Below are 11,860 nucleotides of genomic sequence, written 5' to 3'. Positions count from 1 at the left end.
CCTTTATAATTTTTCTGCTCACATCTCTTGGCAATCAGTGCCATAACTTTCCTAGCTGCAAGGGAGGCAGGGAAATTATTTTTTTGTCCTTGTGCCCACCTCAAAAAGGGCTCTCTTAAGAAGAGGGAAGGGAGAGTACCAGGAGGTAACTAGCAGTCTGCTACAAAATCCCTTACTTTACTTTGGACAACACACTTTTTTGTTCGTGTATTTTTTTTTTATTTTTAAATTTTTAACATTTTAATACCAGTCATTGTGTCTGGTTTATTTCAGCTCCTTTACTGCTAAACCTGGTGGCAGGAACTGTTTCATTTTCTTGGCTTTCTCTTTGTGGTGACCAAGGGATAAGGTATCTGCTGCATTGGACCTTAAACTTTATGCTGTCCTTCTTTTTCTTAATCTTGACAGATTTGGCATGCTTTCGCCTGGCTGTGAGCAGGAAGTCCTTAATGTCCTCACTTTTGGGAGGCATGGCTACAAGGCGCAGAGAGTGCATGGGCGACACAGCAGGTGGTAACCTGTTTTATTTTTTTAAATTAAAAATTCCATGCATGCTCATTGATGAAAATCAGAAAAATATTGACAGTTTTTAAAAAGAGAAGAGCTGTCAATGAGCACTAATCCTGCTTCCCAGAGATAACCATTATTAGCTCTCTATAAAAGTCCTCTGCCCCCAATTTGAGGTCATATCTTAAGTTTGATTTTATAGGCTGCTATTTCACCATCTTTTTGCATGTCATTAAGAACTCTTCACAAATATTTTTAACAATGACATGAAATTCTATCATATGACTATAATTATATGTGCAATAATTTACTTAGTCATTCCCCTAATGGATATTGAAATTTTTATTATTTTTTAAAAATTATTGTTAACAATAAAGGAAATTGCCTGGGCTTTGACCTCATTTTGGATCATGTTCTCAGGCTTGATTTCTAGAAGCAAAATTACTGGTTCACTTGGACTGACATTTGAGAGTTTCTTGATATACAAAGCCAAATTACTTTCCTGAAAGCTGATCCACATCACTTTCTCCACTATTGAGAAAAAATACAGATTTAAAAAAATGATCTTGGCCTTTACTTTTGTGATGGTGGTGGGCAATTGATTTTTGAAACATTCTCCCTGAGGGCAATGTATATCCATAAATTATTTGGAACTTTTTTACCCTATTTTTCCCCATTTATACATTTATTTATACCAGTATGGACTCATGGATTTCTTTTGCACAAATTATACACATATATTTTTATAACAGCTTTATTGACACATACCACAAATTCATCCATTTAAAGTATACAAGCCACAGTGGCTGCTATGGCTCAGTGGACTGAGTACCAGCCTGGAAAGGGTTGCCAGTTCGATTCCCCGTCAGGGCACATGCCTAGGTCGCAGACATGTACCCAGTGCGGGGTGTGTGGGAGGCAACCACACATTGTTTCTCTCCCTTTCTTTCTCCCTCCCCTCTCCTCTCTCTAAAAATAAATAAAAATTTTAAAAATATATACAAGCCAATGGTTTTTAGTGTATCTAGAGTTGACAATGGTAGCCACCATTAATTTTAGAACATATTTGTCACCACAGAAAGAGACCTTGTATACGTGAGCAGTCACGACCCATTTTCGTCTGATCCCAGTTTTAGGCAACTGCTTTCTGTCTCTATAGATGTACTTATTCTGAACATTTCATGTTAATGGAATCATACAATATGTGGTCTTTTGTGGCAAGCTTCTTCCACTTAGCATACTATTTTCATATTTCATCCATACTGTAGCATGTATCAGTGTTTAATTTCTTTTTATTGCCAATTGTATTCTATTGCATGGATAGACCACATTTTTTGACCCATTCATCAGTTGATGGATATTCGTGTTGTTGCTACTTTTTGGCTATTATGAATAATGCTGCTATAAACACTCATGTACAAGTTTTTGTTGGGCATATGCTTTTAATTTCCCTTGGATGTAACTAGGAATAGAATTGCTGAGTAGTGGGTGTGGAGTGCTATCTCACTGTGGTTATGATTTGCATTTCCCTGATGTCGAATGACGTTGAACATCTTCTAATGTGCTTATTTGCCATTTGTATATTTTCAGAGAAATGCCTGTTCAGAGCCTTTCATAATTATCAATTGGGTTAATTATCATTTTATTATTGAGTTGTAAATTATTTTCATATATTTTTAGATAAAGTCCCTTAGAGATACATGATTTGCAAATATTTTCTCCCATTCTGAGGACTGTTTTCATTTTGTTAGGAGGCAAACAGCATGGTGGTTAACCTCCCGGGCTCTGGACCCAGACACTGCCTGGGTTCATTTTCTTGATGTTATGCTTTGAAGCACAACGTTTTTGACTTTGATGAAATCTAATTTACTTATTTTTCCTTTTGTTTCTTGTGCTTTTGGTATCATACTCAAGAAATCTCACTGTAATTTCAATTTACATTTCTGTAACTACTGATGATGAACATCTTTTCATATGCTTATTTGTCATTGCATATTCTCTTTGGTGAAATGTCTATGTCTTTTGCTCATTTTAAAATTAGATTATTTATCTTTCTTACCTTTGGTTCATTCTATATTCTAGAGGCTAGTCCTTTGTTAGATATGTGTTTTGCAAATATTTTCTTTTACTGTATAGCTTGTGCTTTTATCTTCTTAACAGAGTCTGTTATAGAGCAAAAGTCTTTAATTCTGGTGAACTCCAATTTGTCAGCTTTTTCTCTTATGGATCATTCTTTTGGTATTAAATCTAAAAACTGTATAGCCTTAGATCCTGAAGATTTTCTCTTGTTTTCTTTTCTAAAAGGTTTACAGTTTTATGTTTTTCACTTAAGTCCATGATCCATTTTGATTTAATTTTTAATGTAAGATATGAGACTTAACTAGATGTCCTTTTTTTTTTTTGATCTATGGATGTACAATTGCTCTAGCATGATTTATTTAAAAGACTATTGTCCCTTCATCAAGTTGCTTTTGCACCTTTGTCAAAAATCAGTTGGACATATTTGTGTGAGTATGTTTCTGGGTTCTCTATTTTGTTTTTTAAAGATTTTATTTATTTATTTTCAGAGAGAGAGGAAGGGAGGGAGAAAGAGAAGGAGAGAAACATTAGTGTGTGGTTGCCTCTCACATGCCCCCAGCCGGGGGGCCTGGCCCGCAACCCAGGCACGTGCCCTGACTGGGAATTGAACTGGCGACCCTTTGGTTTGCAGGCCAGAGCTCAATCCACTGAGTCCCACCAGCCAGGGCTCTATGTTGTTTATTGATTTACATGTCTCTCTGCACTGACACCACACAGCCTTGATTACAGCAGCTTTACTCTTTTTCGGAAGTGTTTTAGCTCATGTAGTTCCTCTGATTTTCCATATGCATTTTAGAATAACCTTGCCTATATCTGTAAATTTTTTTCTGGGATTTGAAAGTTATTGCATTAAATCACTTACATCAATTTGGGGACAATTGACATCTTCATTGTGTTAGGTCTTCCAGTCTAAACATGCTGTATCTCTTTCTTAATTTAGAAATTCTTTAATTTCTTTAATCAGCATTTTATAGTTTTCAACATGTAGCCCTGTCCATACTTTGTTAGCTTTATACCTAAGTATTTTAATTTTGGGGAGCAATTTAAAATACTTTAAAAAAAATTTTAGTGTATACATATTCATTGGTAGTATATAGAAATACAATTGATTTTTGTACATTTATTTCATATCCTACAACCTTGCTGGTATAATTTATTAATTTTAGGAGTTTTTATAGAGTCCTTTTAATTGTTTATGTAAATAATCATGTAATCTGCAAATAGAGACACTTTTATTTCTTAATTTCCGGTCTGTAAGAATTTTATTTCATTTTCTTGCATCAGTGCCCTGGCTACAACACTTAGCGCTATGTTACGAGTGGCAAGAGTGAATATTCTTGCCTTATTCCCAGTTTTAGAGAGAAAATATCAGTCTTTCACTGTTAAATATAAGGTTTTTGTGGATGCGCTTTATCAAATTGTGGAAGTTCTCTCTATTCCTATTTTGCTGAGAGTTTTTAACATAAGTGTGTTTTGAATTTGGTAAAATGATTTTTTGTATTAGTTGAGATGATCATGTGATTGTTCTTTTTTAGCTTGTTAATAGAGTGGATTATACTGGCTGATTTTGCAATATTGGACCAGCCTTGCCTCATGCGATAAACCTCAGTTGGTTTTAGAATGGGATTCTTATTATACGTTGCTGAACTCTATTTGTTTGTATTTTGTTAAGAATTTTTGTGTCTATATTCATGAAGGATATTGGTCTGTAGTTTCCTCTTTTTGTATTGTCTTCATCTGGTTTTGGTGTTGACATAATAGCAGCTTCACAGAATGGACTGGGAGTTGTTCCCTCTTCTTCTCTTTTCTTGCAGAGATTGCGTAGGGCCAGTGTTAATTTTTCTTTAACTGTTTTGTAGAATTCACCAGTGAAACCATCTAGATCTAGAGATCGCTGTGTTATTATTTTCCTTTTTGGAGAGGGGTTTAAATGATAAATTAAATTTTCTTAATAGTTAGAGGACTACTCTTGTGATCTCTTTCATATAAGATGAGTTGTGGTAGTTTGTTTTTCAAGGAAGTAGCTCATTTCATGTAAGCGGTCACATCTTTGTGTGTGGAGTTGTTTGCAGTATTCCCATTTTATTCTTATGATGTCTGCAGGGTCTGAGTAATATTCTCTTTTTCATGCTTGATATTGGTAATTTGTGTCTTCTCTTGTTTTTTTTTCCATTTGTTAATATTGCTAGTAGTTTGTCAATTCTATTGATCTTTTTCCAAAGAAGCAGCTCTTTGTTTTGTTGGTTTTCTCTATTGTTTTTCTTTTTTTCTTCAGTGTCATTTATTTCTACTCCTGGCTTCATTATTTTCTTTATTCTGCTTGTTTGGAGTTTATTTTGTTCTTTTTTCCTAGGTTCTTGTGGTGAGAGTTTAGATTATTGATTTGAGACTTTTCCTATTTTCTCTGTATTCAGCATATACATTTCTCTCCTAAAATTGCTTTAGCTAGGTCCCCAAATTTTTAATATGGTGTATTTTTATCTTCAATTAGTTCAATCTATTTTTTTTAATTTCCCTTGAGACTTCCTCTTCTAGTTATGATTTATTTAGAAGTATATCTTTAATTCCCCTTCATTCCTGAGGATATTTTTGCTGGGTATGGGATTCTAGGTTAACAGTTTGTTCTTTCACCAATTGAAACATGTTGTGCTACTTCCTGCTGGCCTCCATGGTTTCTGATGAGAAACCCACTGTTATTCTAATTGTTTTCCCCTAAAGGTAAGGTATCATTTTTCCACTGGTTGTTTTCTTCTATGTCTTTAGTTTTTACAACTTTATTTTTTTATTTTTAAATTTATTTTAGAAAGAGGGGAAGGGAGGGAGATAGAGAGGGAGAGAAGCATTGATATGAGAGAAAAACATTGACTGGTTGTCTCTTTCCTGTGTGCTTCGACAGGGACCAAACCTGCAACCCAGGCCTGTGCCCCAACTGGGAATTGAACCAGAGACCCTTCAGTTTGTGGGTCAATGCCCAACCAACTGAGCCACACGAGTCAGGGCTAGTGTTTACCATTTTAATTATGATGTGTCTATATGTGGGTTTCTTTGGTTTTATCCTATTTGGGGTTTACTCATCTTCTCAAATTGGTAGGTTTATGTCTCTTGCTAAATTTGAGAAGTTTTCAGCCATTATTTGTTTGAGTATCTTTTCAGCCTCACCCTCTTTCTCTTCTCCTGTGGCATGAATGAATACCGACGACATGAATGCTAGATCTCTTATTGTAGTACTATAGGTCCCTGAGGCTATGTTCTGGTTTTTGTTTTTTGTTTGTGTGTGTGTCTGTTTTCTTTCTGTTGTTCAGATTGGGTCATTTCTGTTATTCTGTCATCCAGTTCACTGATTCTTTCCTCTGTATCCCACTTGGCTATTAAGCCCATCCACCGGGATTTATTTCAGTTCCAAAATTTCTGGTTCTTCTTTATATATTCTGTTTCTTTGCTGAGGCTCTCTATCATCTCATTTGTTTCCAGTGCAATTTGTAATTGCTCATTGAAGCATTTTTTATCATGGTTGCTTTTAAATCTTTGTCACATAATTCTAACATCCCTGTCATCTTGGTGTTAACATCTGCTGATTGTCTTTTTTGAATTTGGTTTGGACTCTTCCTGGGTCTTAGTGTGATGGGTGATTTTTACTGAGACCTGAGCATTTTTATATTATGTTATGAGACTCTGTATCTTATTTAAACCTTTTGTTTTAGTTGGATTTCTCTGACACCGCTTCAGTGGTGGAAGTTGTAGTGCTGTCTTGTTACTGCCAGGTGGAGGTAGAAGTCCAGGTTCCCTGATTTGTATTTGTTGACAGATGAGGCAAGAGGGTGTCTTGTTAGGAATTCTGGCTATCATGTAGTCCTCACTGACGCTGGAGGTGGGGGCAGGGGATACTTACCACCATGCATGATGGGATACAAGCCCTGGGTCCCTACTTGGCCTTGTCTGATACCATCTGGGTGGGGGTGTGAGGACATCTTGTTACTGCTTTAAGAGGGTGAAAATCTAGGCTTCTCACTTGATATTTGCTGGCGTGGGTAGAGGTGGGACCACCATTTTTACTGGGGTGTGGACTGGAGTGGTTATTGGCCAAAGGTGTTCTGCCTTGCTAGGCTGGCTCTTGCCAGCCTTTTGGCCAGAGAGAGCAGGCTCTTTTTTTTTCCGCCCCCGCTGTGTGTATGTTAGCATTTCTGAGCTCCCTGTTCTTCTACTCCATGACTGGGATATATGAAGTAAAAAGGAAATTGAGGATACTCACAATGTCATTCCTTGGATGCCCAGGTCTACCTTCTGCCCTTTACCTTTCAGTCTTCTCATGTGTGCTTTGCACACAGTGTTTAAAGACTTTTAGTTGTACATAGTGGAAGAGTTAGGGAAAAGTAGGTCTATGCCATTTTCCTAAAAGCAGAAGTTCTGGATTCATGGTTATTTTATACTTTAGGTTCTATTCTGATATTTCTTCCTCCCTCCTTCCCTCCCTCCCTTCCTTCCCTCCTCAGAGTTTTCCAGCTATAGTCATTGGGAGTGTCTTTTCTTTTTTGCATCAGAATCCACCTGAGCTGCTTCAATTGCCAGGGAAGGAAGGGCCCTCGAGGAAGCGACAGGCCTCTGTGTCTCAGTGTGGGAGGAGAGGCTTGGCTTCCCTGAAGCCCTTCTTTCATCTGACAGCTTCAGCAGAGGCCTGACTTGAAGCCATTTCTGTGGCTCCTGAAGAGCTAGCCTATGTAAACTGGAAATGGACGAATAAGATGACCGCAGAGCGAAGGCCCCAGACCCTTCCCTCTCCTTCCTGGAGCTTTGATCCTTCCTATTTGATTGTGGCAATTCTTCCTCCCATCTTAGCTTGTGAAGAAAAGGGGTACAGCCAAGGGGATCACTTATCTGGGGTGACAGCAAGTAAACAGGAAAAATGTGCTGGGGAACACAAAAGGACAGTGATCAGAAAAGCTTTTTCTTTCAACCTAAATCATGATGTTTTGGGCGTCGGCTAGAGTTTCCCAAGTTATTTGTAACTGTCCATCCCTGTTAGGGGATATATGTTTTATCTAAAAATAGGTAATCTTTCCTAATCAAATGATAAATGCGTGTGTCCCAAGTGGAAGCCCCATAGTTAGCCATCTCATTATAGATGTTCAGGTGAATAATGGAAATATTACCAGCATGACACTGGATCAGATGCTTGAAGATACTCAGTGTTTGGATGTCAGGGCTCTTTGAGTTGTTGTTGTTGTTGTTGTTGTTGTTTTTCTTTTTTTAAGACCCTTCATGTTAGTAGGAGGCAGTCCTTACAAGCCAAGACCTCTTAGAATCGTGTTCAAAGCACTTCCTCCAAGCAGCTAATGACCGTGTGTGGGAGGTTATACTGTGATCCTTTGGAGTTTATGTTGCATTTAGCCAGCAGCTGGCTCTTTATTTCCAATCCTTCTTGAGGGATCCCAACGGGGCATCTCAGTCCTAGACTTCGTGGGTGTCTAGTGCTGATTTCTTATTCACACAAAAGGAAGTTCACAGAACGTTGCAGCGGGCAAAACCTAATAATGATTACTTCTCAATCCTGGTTGCTATTTAGAAACATCTTGAAAAATAAAAAAACACTAGGGCCTGGGCCCCATTTTACAGTGATTCTGACTTTTTACACCAACCTGGAAAAAGGTAGTGTTATTTATTCCATTCAACAGACAGAGACACTGAGGCCTTGGTTAATTTTCTCCCAGACCCCATAGTTGCCTGTGGTAGAGCAGGATTTGAACCCTGAGCCTCCAGATTCAGATCTTAATTGACGTATTACCTGCGGGTGGGTCTTGACCTGCATCGGTGTCCCCCTACCCCCGTGCTTCTCCAGCGGGCCTGAATTAGACTCACCTGGGAGGATTTGAGTAACATGGACACCTGGACCCTACCCTCCGAGACTCTGGTTAATCGGTCTGGGGTGGGGTCTGTGCCCTGATAGGCTTTTTAATATTGCTACGTGATTTGAATGGGTATCCAGGGTCAGGAACAACGTCGTGGGCTCAATCGTATAAACCACCTTCCACTTTCCAGAAACAGACCCCACTACCCAGAGGTACAGGCGAGCTAGAGATAGTACCCAGAATCCTCAGGGTCTGCCCAATTTTCTCACCGAAGGGCCTCTGACTGAATTAGAGCCTTGATCTTTCTAACTTTACTTTTTGGGTTTACATTATGTTGAAAATATTTTTAAACTAGTTATGGACATTAAAAAATTGAGAGATTTCACATGAAAGTCCTGACTTCAGAATCCACATCAGAATACCTGGCCACACTTGGCCGGAGCTGAGGCCAGGGCTGCTGCCTTGTGGCGGGGTCATCCCCCCCCATTAGATGTGTCCCCCCCACCTTCCTGGCATTCCTGTTGTCCCTGCCCACAAGGGCTCGGCCGTTTCTAGCCTCTGTACTCCTGCTGGCACTGGCCTGTGATGTTCTGCATCATGAACATCTGGGTACTTGTCTTAGCTGATCTTCTAGATTGCAAACACCTTAAGATTTTTGACATGGGGGCAACTCTGCCTCCTAGGGCCATGAGTCACACTGGGAGTAGAGGGGCAGTGCTACTGGCATCTAGTGTGTAGAGGTCATAGATGCTGCTCACCATCCCATAATGCCCAGCACAGCCCCCGCTGCCCCCAACTAGGAATTATCAGACCCCAAAGGTCAATCGTGCTGAGGTTGAGAAACTCTGCCTTAAGGTTCGGGCCTGTGCCTCTTGCTCATCTCTGAACTTTCCAGCCAGGCAGCACAGAGGAGATGGTCAATTAAATGTCTGCTGGCGGCCTGACTGATGTCAGGCTGTTGGCATTTTCCCTGCTCCTGCTGGGTTTCCGCCTAACGCATCGTTGCTTTCCTCTGTGTGCACCATATGGCCCTGCAATAAATGAGTGAGTCAATAAAAAGCCTGCCATATGCGAAGTAAGTGATCTTATGAATGAAATCCAGAGCAGGGACACAATTATTTCATCTGAAGAGAGAGGCTAATTACACACAAGATTGCAGGGAGCACATTTGCTGGAAGAACCAAGGCGCTCTGCTGCAGGAAGACTCATCGCTCATCCTTTGAGAAAGGGGGTAAGAGGTAGGAAGTCTTATTCATGTTTTTAATGATCAAAGGTGTCCTTAAAAAAATCAATGCTTTGATTAACTGGGCGAAGAACAATACTGACCTTGTGGGATGTTTCAGATGGCATAAGTTAATTCTAAATAGCGGCATACAATCTGCCTGGTATCCAACGCCCCTGCCTTGGCAGGAAAGGGTCAGATGCAATTCCGTGAGGGCTCTGCAGGGGTTGATAGTTAAGTAGCCCAAGCTGGGGTGTGCTGAGTTAAGGCTCCACGTCACCCTTTTGGTGACCATTTGGGAATGTGGGCCATGCCGGACTTAGCTGGCTACCACTATGTCTGCCTTGTAGTGATGTTCACGATGAGGTGACGAATTTAGGGCGACCAACTAACCAGGTTTGCCTGGGATTGTCCTAGTTTCAGTGCTGAAAACTTGTGATCCAGGAAACGCCTCCGTAGGATGTGAAAAGTCCAAATTTTCAACAATGAGTATAGAAGGTTTTAAGAAAAGTACAAAACCTATCCTACAGCCCAAAATCTGGGCTGAGAACAATGTTGTTTTAGTGTCAAATGGATGTAGAACTGGTCATTGGCCTTCTGAAATTGCAGTGGCTGTTTGTTCCCCCGATCAGTCTGGCTCAGATTTATCGATTTTATTAATGTTTTTGTGATTTTTCTCTGTTGTTCTATTTTCTCTTCCATTGAATTCTGATCTTTCTTAGTTTCCTTGTACTTACTAGGTTTAATTTGTTCTTTATCTAGTTTCTCAAGATGGGAGGTGAGGTCATTGATTGGAGACCTTTCCTTTCTAATATAGGTGTTTAGCACTAGAAATTCTCCCTTATGCACTATGTTAGTGGGACCTACCAAATTTTTACATGCTGTATTTCATTTTAGCTTACTTTGAAGTACTTTCTGTTTCCTTATGGTATTTTCTTTGACCTTTGAGTTATTTAGAAATGTGTTATTTAGGCTCCACACAGTTGAAGACTTTCCAGAGGTCTTTCTGTTATTGATTTCTAATTAAGTTCTGTTGTAGAAGGAAAATATACATTGTGACTTGAATCTTAAATTTATCAAGACTTGTTATATAGAGCAGAATCTTGATAAATGTTCTGTGTGCACATGAAAAGAATGTGTGTCTGTCCTGCTGTTGTGAAGTCTTCTGTAAATATCAGTTAGGTCAAGTTGATTGATTGTGTTCAGTGTTCTCTGTCTTTCTGATTTTCTGCCCACTTGACCTATCCATCATTGAGAGAGGGGTATTGAAATATTTAACTAAATTAGTAGATTTCTCTATTTCTTCTTTAAGTTCTATTTCTTTCATGTATTTTAAAACTTTGTTATTAGGGGTGTAAACATTTAGGATTGTTATATCATCTGATGAATTGATCCTTTTATCATTATGAAATGATATTCTTCTTTCCTGGTAATATTCTTTGTTCTTAAGTGTATTGAGCTGGCCAAAAAGTCCATTTAGTTTTCTCTGTAAAATAAAAGACACATTTTTCATTTTCACCAATAACTTTATTGATTTGGATATTTTGAGTATGCCAGCTCTCTCCCTTGTGGTATAAGGTTGATTGTTCTCAATGTTTTGATTTGATAGCTATCAACTTCAACTGGTCTACCTGATTGCAAAGCATCACCCAGAGAGAAGTCTCCAGCACAAAACTTTGCAAATCACTTTTGACATATTTGTGCAGTCACAGCACCTTCTCCATACACTGCACAGATCTTTTTTGTTGTTGTTCTTTCAGTTGCATTTTTATTCCCTGAGATGATAAAGCATAAGATGCCAAAAATGTTGCATATTTTCTTCCATCTTCAGTATTAAAATGGCTACACAAAAATTCACCAATTTTGATAAGTTTTATAAAAAAATGCACACTGATATGACAGCTGTCACAATCTAACAAAATTGTTTCAAATGAAATTAAAGACAACTAAATGCTACTAGAGCCGTCTTATGGCAAAAAACCAAGTGAACTTTTTGGCCAACCCAATACTTTATCTGATGTGAAAATAGACAATGTGATCCATGGAACTGTGAGGTAATAAGTTTGTTTTGTTATTGGACTCCAAGTTTGTGATAGTTACGCAGCAATAGAAAACCACACAAGGTGTAGAGTTCAAGGTTGAAGGTTTTTCTCTGTACTTGAAAGATGTAATCCCACTCTCTTCTTGCTTGCATTGTTTCTGAGGAGAA

The 11,860-nt window shown here is 38.8% G+C and overlaps 1 pseudogene; it reads right to left on the bottom strand.

Moving 5' to 3' along the window:
* Nucleotides 1–264: 264 nt before the first annotated feature.
* Nucleotides 265–472, bottom strand: LOC129077334 (60S ribosomal protein L38-like; annotated as a pseudogene).
* Between the last annotated feature and the right edge of the window lie 11,388 nt (nucleotides 473–11,860).

This window comes from Pteronotus mesoamericanus, unplaced genomic scaffold (genome assembly GCF_021234165.1).
Source record: "Pteronotus mesoamericanus isolate MK-2021 breed Mesoamerican mustached bat unplaced genomic scaffold, CSHL_Meso_final contig_657, whole genome shotgun sequence".
Taxonomy (NCBI): Eukaryota; Metazoa; Chordata; class Mammalia; order Chiroptera; family Mormoopidae; genus Pteronotus; species Pteronotus mesoamericanus.
The sequence above is the reverse complement of the archived record's forward strand: the minus strand, read 5'-3'. Positions and strand labels throughout refer to the sequence as shown.